General features: G+C 38.5%; 1 non-coding gene across 1 annotated transcript; it reads left to right on the top strand.

The window, feature by feature from the left end:
• Window positions 1-6,035: 6,035 nt before the first annotated feature.
• On the top strand, window positions 6,036-6,139 carry LOC112768040 (small nucleolar RNA R71). Its single transcript, XR_003185479.1, has one exon. It is a non-coding gene; the product is annotated as a small nucleolar RNA R71 (small nucleolar RNA).
• The last annotated feature ends 1,440 nt before the right edge of the window (window positions 6,140-7,579 follow it).

The raw sequence follows: 7,579 nt of genomic DNA on the forward strand, positions 1-7,579 counted from the left end.
GTTTATACTTTCCGGATCTCAAGAATGGCCGTCCATAGATTCTAACTTATACCACGAAGACTCTGATTAAGGAATCTCAGAGATACTCATTCAATCTAAGGTAGAACGGAAGTGGTTGTCAGGCACGCGTTCATAAGGAATGATGATGAGTGTCACGATCATCACATTCATATTGTGGTGCGAATGAATATCTTAGAATAGGAATAAGCTTGAATTGAATAGAAAAACAATAGTACTTTGAATTAATTCATGAGGAACAGCAGAGCTCCACACCTTAATCTATGGTGTGTAGAAACTCTACCGTTGAAAATACATAAGAACAATGTCTAGGCATGGCCGAGAGGGCAACCCCCATGATCTAAGAACTAAACATCCCAAGACGTCTAATATAGTAGTAAAAAGTCCTATTTATGCTAAACTAGTTACTAGGGTTTACAAAAATAAGTAAATGGTGCAGAAATCCATTTTTGGGGCCCACTTTGTGTGTGCTTGGGCTGAGCATTGAGCTTTACACGTGTAGAGGCTTTTCTTGGAGTTGAACGCCAGTTTGAACCTGTTTCTGGCGTTTAACTTCACTTTGCAACCTGTTTTTGGCATTTAGCTCCAGAATGCAGCATGGAACTGGCGTTGAACGCCAGTTTGCATCCTCTAATCTCGGGCAAAGTATGGACTATTATATACTACGAGAAAGTCCTGGATGTCTACATTCCAATGCAATTGAGAGCGCGCAATTTGGAGTTCTGTAGCTCCAGAAAATCCACTTTGAGTGCAGGGAGGTCAGAATCCAGCAGCATCTGCAGTCCTTCTTCAACCTCTGAATCTGATTTTTGCTCAAGTCCCTCAATTTCAGCCAGAAAATACCTGAAATCACAGAAAAACACACAAACTCATAGTAAAGTCCAGAAATGTGATTTTTATTTAAAAACTAATAAAAATATGCTAAAAACTAACTAAATTATACTAAAAACTATGTAAAAATAATGCCAAAAAGCGTATAAATTATCCGCTCATCACAACACCAAACTTAAATTGTTGCTTGTCCCCAAGCAAATGAAAATAAAATAGGATAAAAAGAAGAGAATATACTATAAATTCTAAAATATCAATGAAACTTAGCTCCAATCAGATGAGCGGGACTTGTAGCTTTTCACCTCTTGAATAGTTTTGGCATCTCACTTTATCCATTGAAGTTCAGAATGATTAGCATCTATAGGAACTCAGAGTTTAGATAGTGTTATTGATTCTCCTAGTTCAGTATGTTGATTCTTGAACACAGCTACTTTATGAGTCTTGGCCATGGCCCTAAGCACTTTGTTTTCCAGTATTACCACCGGATACATAATGCCACAGACACATAACTGGGTGAACCTTTTCAGATTGTGACTTAGCTTTGCTAAAGTCCCCAATTAAAGGTGTCCAGGGTTCTTAAGCACACTCTTTTTTTGCTTTGGACCTTGACTTTAACTGCTCAGTCTCAAGTATTCACTTGACACCTTCACGCCCCAAGCACATGGTTAGGAACAGCTTGGTTTAGCCGCTTAAGCCAGGATTTTATTCCTTTAGGCCCTCCTATCCACTGATGCTCAAAGCCTTGGATCCTTTTTACCCTTGCCTTTTGGTTTTAAGGGCTATTGGCTTTTTTCTCTTGCCTTTTGGTTTAAAGAGCTTTTGGCTTTTTCTACTTGTTTTTTCTTTTTCTTTCTTTTTTTTCGCTATTTTTTTTCTTTTTTCTTTTTCTACAAGCTTTTGTATTCACTGCTTTTTCTTACATCAAAAATCATTTTTATGATTTTTCAGATTATCAAATAACATGTCTCCTTTTCATCATTCTTTCAAGAGCCAACATATTTAACATTCATAAACAACAACTTCAAAAGACATATGCACTGTTCAAGTATTCATTTAGAAAACAAAAAGTATTGTCACCACATCAAAAAAATTAAACTAGTTTCAAGGATGAATTCGAAACCCTGTACTTCTTGTTCTTTTGTTTTTAAAACAATTTTTCATTTAAGAGAGGTGATGGATTTATATTCATAACTTTAAGGCATAGACACTTAGACACTAGTGATCATATAGTAAAGACACAAACATAAATAAAACATAAAGCTCAAAAATTGAAAAACAGTAAAATAAATAGACAAGGAGATTAAGGAATGAGTCCACCTTAGTAAGGGTGGCGTCTTCCTCTTCTTGAAGAACCAATGGTGCTCTTGAGCTCCTTTATGTCTCTTCCTTGTCTTTGTTGCTCCTCCCTCACAGCTCTTTTATCTTCTCTAATCTCATGGAGGATGATGGAGTGCTCTTGGTGCTCCACCCTTAGTTGTCCCATGTTGGAACTTAATTCTCCTAGGGAGGTGTTGATTTGTTCCCAATAGTTCTGTGGAGGAAAGTGCATCCCCTGAGGCATCTTAGGGATTTCATGGTGAGGAATTTCCTCATGCTCTTGTTGAGGTCCATGATCTCTTATTTGCTCCATCCTTTTCTTAGTGATGGGCTTGTCCTCTTCAATGAGGATGTCTCCTTCTATGTCAATTCCAGCTGAATTGCAGAGGTGATATATGAGGTGAGGAAAGGCTAACCTTGCCCAAGTGGAGGACTTGTCAGCCACCTTGTAGAGTTCTTGAGGTATAATCTCAGGAACCTCCACTTCCTCCCCAATCATGATACTATGGATCATGATGGCCCGGTCTATAGTAACTTCAAACCGGTTGCTAGTAGGAATGATTGAGCGTTGAATGAACTCTAGCCATCCCCTAGCCACTGGTTTGAGGTCATGCCTTCTTAATTGAACCGGCTTGCCTCTTGAGTCAATTTTCCATTGAGCTCCTTCCTCACATATGTCTATGAGGACTTGGTCCAACCTTCGATCAAAGTTGACCCTTCTTGTGTAGGGGCGTGCGTTTTCTTCCATCATTGGCAAGTTGAATGCCAGGCTTACATTTTCCGGACTGAAATCTAAGTATTTCTCCCGAACCATTGTAAGCCAATGCTTTGGATTCAGGTTCACACTTTGATCATGGTTCCTAGTGATCCATGAGTTTGCATAGAACTCTTGAATCATTAGGATCCCGACTTGTTGAATGGGGTTGGTGAGGACTTCCAAACCTCTTCTTTGGATTTCAAGTCGGATCTCTGGATACTCATTCTTCTTGAGTTTGAAAGGAACCTTGGGGATCACTTTCTTCTTGGCCACAACTTCATAGAAGTGGTTTTGATGGACTTTTGAGATGAATCTCTCCATTTTCCATGACTCAGAGGTGGAAGCAATTGACTTCCCTTTCCTCTTTCTTGAGGATTCTCTGGCCTTAGATGCCATTGATGGTTATGAAAAAAAAACAAAAATCTATGCTTTTTACCACACCAAACTTAGAATGTTGCTCGTCCTCGAGCAAAAGAACAGAGAAAGAAGGAGAAGAAGAAGAAAAGATGGAGGAGAGGGAGAGATGTGTGTATTTCGGCCAAGGGGAGAAGAGAGGGTAGTGTTGTGTGAAAATGAAGAAGGAATGAGGGGTTTATATAGTGGAGGGAGAGGGGTTATAGGGTTCGGTCATTTAGGGTGGGTTTGGGTGGGAAAGTGATTTTGAATTTGGAGGTAGGTGGGGTTTATGGGAAAGTGTGGTGGAGGTGATTGGTGAAAGGGTAATGGGGAAAAGTGGTTGAGTTGATTGGCGAAGGGTGTTTGGGGAAGAGGGTTATTGGATTGTGTGAAGAAGAGGGAGAAGGTGAGTTGAGGTAGGTGGGGATCCTGTGGGGTCCACAGATCCTGAGGTGTCAAGGATTTCACATCCCTGCACCTTTTAGGCGTGTAAAATGCCCTATGCATGAAATTCTGGCGTTTAACGCCACTTCCATGCTTGGTTCTGGCATTAGACGCCCAAATGTAGCTTGTTTCTGGCGTTAAACGCCAGCTCTATGATTGTTTATGGTGTTTAACGTTAGCTTTCCTCTGGGTGCAATCCTGGCATTTAAACGCCAGACTGCTGCTTGTTTCTGGCATTTAACGCCAGTGTCATGCTCTGTTCTTGCGTTAAACGCTAGTCTGGTGATTGTTTCTGGCGTTAAATGCCCAGAATGGTGCCAGACTGGGCGTTTAACGCCCATCCTGCTACCCTTACTGGCGTTCAAATGCCAGTAAGTTCTTCCTCTAGGGTGTGCAGTTTTTCATTCTGTTTTTCATTTTGTTTTTGATTTTTCAGTAGTTTTTGTGACTCCACATGATCATCAACCTAATAAAACACAAAATAAACATAAAAGTAGTATAATTAAATATATTGGGTTGCCTCCCAACAAGCGCTTCTTTAATGTCAATAGCTTGACAGTTAGCTCTCATGGAGCCTCACAGATGTTCAGAGCATTGTTGAGGCTTCCCAACACCAAACTTAGAGTTTGGATATGGGAGTTCAACACCAAACTTAGAGTTTGGTTGTGGCCTTCCAACACCAAACTTAGAGTTTGACTGTGGGAGCTTTGGTTGACTCTGTAGTGAGAGAAGCTTTTCATGCTTCCTCTCCATGGTTACAGAAGGAGGACCTTGAGTCTTGAACACAAGGTAGTCTTCATTCAGTTGAATGACCAATTCTCCTCTGTCCACATCAATCACAGCATTTGCTGTGGCTAGGAAGGGTCTTCCAAGGATGATGGATTCATCCTCATCCTTCCCAGTGTCCAGGATTATGAAATCAGCAGGGATGTAAAGGGCTTCAACCTTTACTAACACGTCCTCTACTTGTCCATAAGCCATTTTCATAGATTTGTCTGCCATCTCCAATGAGAAATCGGCAGCCTGTACCTCAAGGATTTCTAGTTTCTCCATTACAGAGAGTGGCATTAAGTTTATTCTTAACCCCAGGTCACACAGAGCCTTCTCAAAGGTCATGGTACCTATGTTACAGGGTATTAAGAATTTACCAGGATCTTGCTTCTTTTGAGGTAATTTTTGCCTATCCAATGCATTCAGTTCATTGGTGAGCAATGGAGGTTCATCTTCCCAAGTCTCATTACCAAATAATTTGGTATTCAGCTTCATGATTGCACCAAGATACTTGGCAACTTGCTCTTCATTAACATCTTCATTCTCTTTAGAAGAAGAATACTCATCCGAGCTCATGAAGGGCAGAAGGAGGTTCATTGGAATCTCTATGGTCTCTAGATGAGCCTCAGATTCCTTTGGTTCCTCTAAGGGACACTCCTTATTGGTCACTGGACATCCCAGGAGGTCTTCTCCACTATGATTCACGTCCTCCCGCTCCCTTGTAGGTTCGGCCATGATGGTTAAATCAATGGCCTTGCACTCTCTCTTTGGATTTTCTTCTGTATTGCTTGGGAGAGTACTAGGAGGAGTTTCAGTGACTCTTTTACTCAGCTGGCCAACTTGTGCCTCCAAATTTCTAATGGAGGACCTTATTTCATTCATGAAACTCACAATGGCCTTAGATAGATCAGAGACTATATTTGCCAAGCTAGATGGATTCTGCTCAGAATTCACTGTCTGTTGCTGAGTAGATGATGGAAAAGGTTTACTATTGTTAAACCTGTTTCTTCCACCATTATTAAAGCCTTGTTGAGGCTTTTGTTGATCCTTCCATGAGAAATTTGGATGATTTCTCCATGAGGGGTTATAGGTGTTTCCATAAGGTTCACCCATGTAATTCACCTCTGCTATTGCAGGGTTCTCAGGATCATAAGCTTCTTCTTCGGAAGATGCCTCTTGAGTACTATTGGATGCAGCTTGCATTCCATTCAGACTCTGAGAAATCATATTGACTTGCTGAGTCAATATTTTATTTTGAGCCAATATAGCATTCAGAGCATCAATTTCAAGAACTACCTTCCTCTGAGGCATCCCATTACTTACAGGATTCCTCTCAGAAGTGTACATAAACTGGTTGTTAGCAACCATGTCAATGAGTTCTTGAGCTTCTGCAGGCATTTTCTTTAGGTGAATGGATCCACCTGCAGAGTGGTCCAATGACATCTTTTATAGCTCAGATAGACCATCATAGAATATGTCCAGGATGGTCCATTCTGAAAGCATGTCAGATGGACACTTTTTGGTCAGTTGCTTATATCTCTCCCAAGCTTCATAGATGGATTCACCTTCTTTTTGTCTAAAGGTTTGAACATCCACTCTAAGCTTACTAAGCTTTTGAGGAGGAAAGAACTTGGCTAAGAAAGCCGTGACCAGCTTATCCCAAGAGTTCAGGCTATCTTTAGGGTGAGAGTCCAACCATATTCTAGCTTTGTCTCTCACAGCAAACGGGAAAAGCATGAGCCTGTAGACCTCGGAGTCAACCCCATTGGTCTTAACAGTATCACAGATCTGCAAGAATTCAGTTAAGAACTGAAAAGGATCTTCAGATGGAAGTCCATGAAACTTGCAGTTCTGTTGCATCAGAGAAACTAGTTGAGGTTTAAGCTCAAAATTGTTTGCTCCAATGGCAGGGATTGAGATGCTTCTTCCATGTAAATTGGAATTTGGTATAGTAAAGTCACCAAGCATTTTCCTTGCATTGTCATTATTTTCGGCCATGTCTTCTTCCTTTTCGAAAATTTCTATCAGATTTTCTCTAGAGAGTTGAGCTTTAGCTTCCCTTAGCTTCCTCTTCAGAGTCCTTTCAAGTTCAGGATCAGCTTCAACAAGAATGTTCTTATCCTTGTTCCTGCTCATATGAAAAATAAGAGAACACAAAAGAAAATATGGAATCCTCTATGTCACAGTATAGGGATTCCTTATGAAAGTATAAGAAGAGAAGAATATAAGAAGGAGAAGAGGAAAATTCGAACACAGAGAGGGAGATGGGGTTCGAATTTTTGGGTGGAAGAGAAGTGTTAGTAGATGAATAAATAAATAGAAGGAGATGAGGAAGAGAAGAATTCGAAAATTAAACAAAATAAAATAAAAATATTTTAAAATTAAAGTTAGAATTCAAAAATTAAAATTAAAATCAAATTAAATTGAAATTAAAACAATTAGTTAATTAAAAAGGAAATTTGAAAAAAAGGGAAGGGATTTTTGAAAATTAAAGAGAGAGTTAGTTAGGTAGTTTTGAAAAAGATAAGAATCAAACAAAAAGTAAAGTGGTTAATTGAAAAAGATTTGAAAATCAAATTTGAAAAGATAAGAAGTTAGAAAAGATTTTGAAATTAAATTTTGAAAAAGATGTGATTGAAATTTATTTTGAAAAAGATTTGAAAAAGAATTTTAAAAAGATTTGATTTTGAAAATTAAAGTTGATTACTTGACTAACAAGAAATAAAAAGATTTGATTTTAAAATTTAAAGATTGAACCTTTCTTATTAGGCAAGTAACAAACTTACTATTTTTGAATCAATCACATTAATTGTTAGCATTGAATTCGAAAATATGAACTAAAAATAAGAAAAATATTTTAAAAATTAATTTGAAATTTTCGAAAATATGAAAGACAAATGAAAAAAGTTTGATTTTTGAAAAAGATTTGAAAAAGATAGAATTTTTAAATTGAAAATTTGACTTGACTCATAAGAAACACTAAATTTAAAAACTTTTTGACTAAATCAAATCAAATTTTCGAAATTTTATGAGAGAATAAGGGAA

This window comes from Arachis hypogaea, chromosome 17 (assembly GCF_003086295.3).
Source record: "Arachis hypogaea cultivar Tifrunner chromosome 17, arahy.Tifrunner.gnm2.J5K5, whole genome shotgun sequence".
Lineage (NCBI taxonomy): Eukaryota > Viridiplantae > Streptophyta > Magnoliopsida > Fabales > Fabaceae > Arachis > Arachis hypogaea.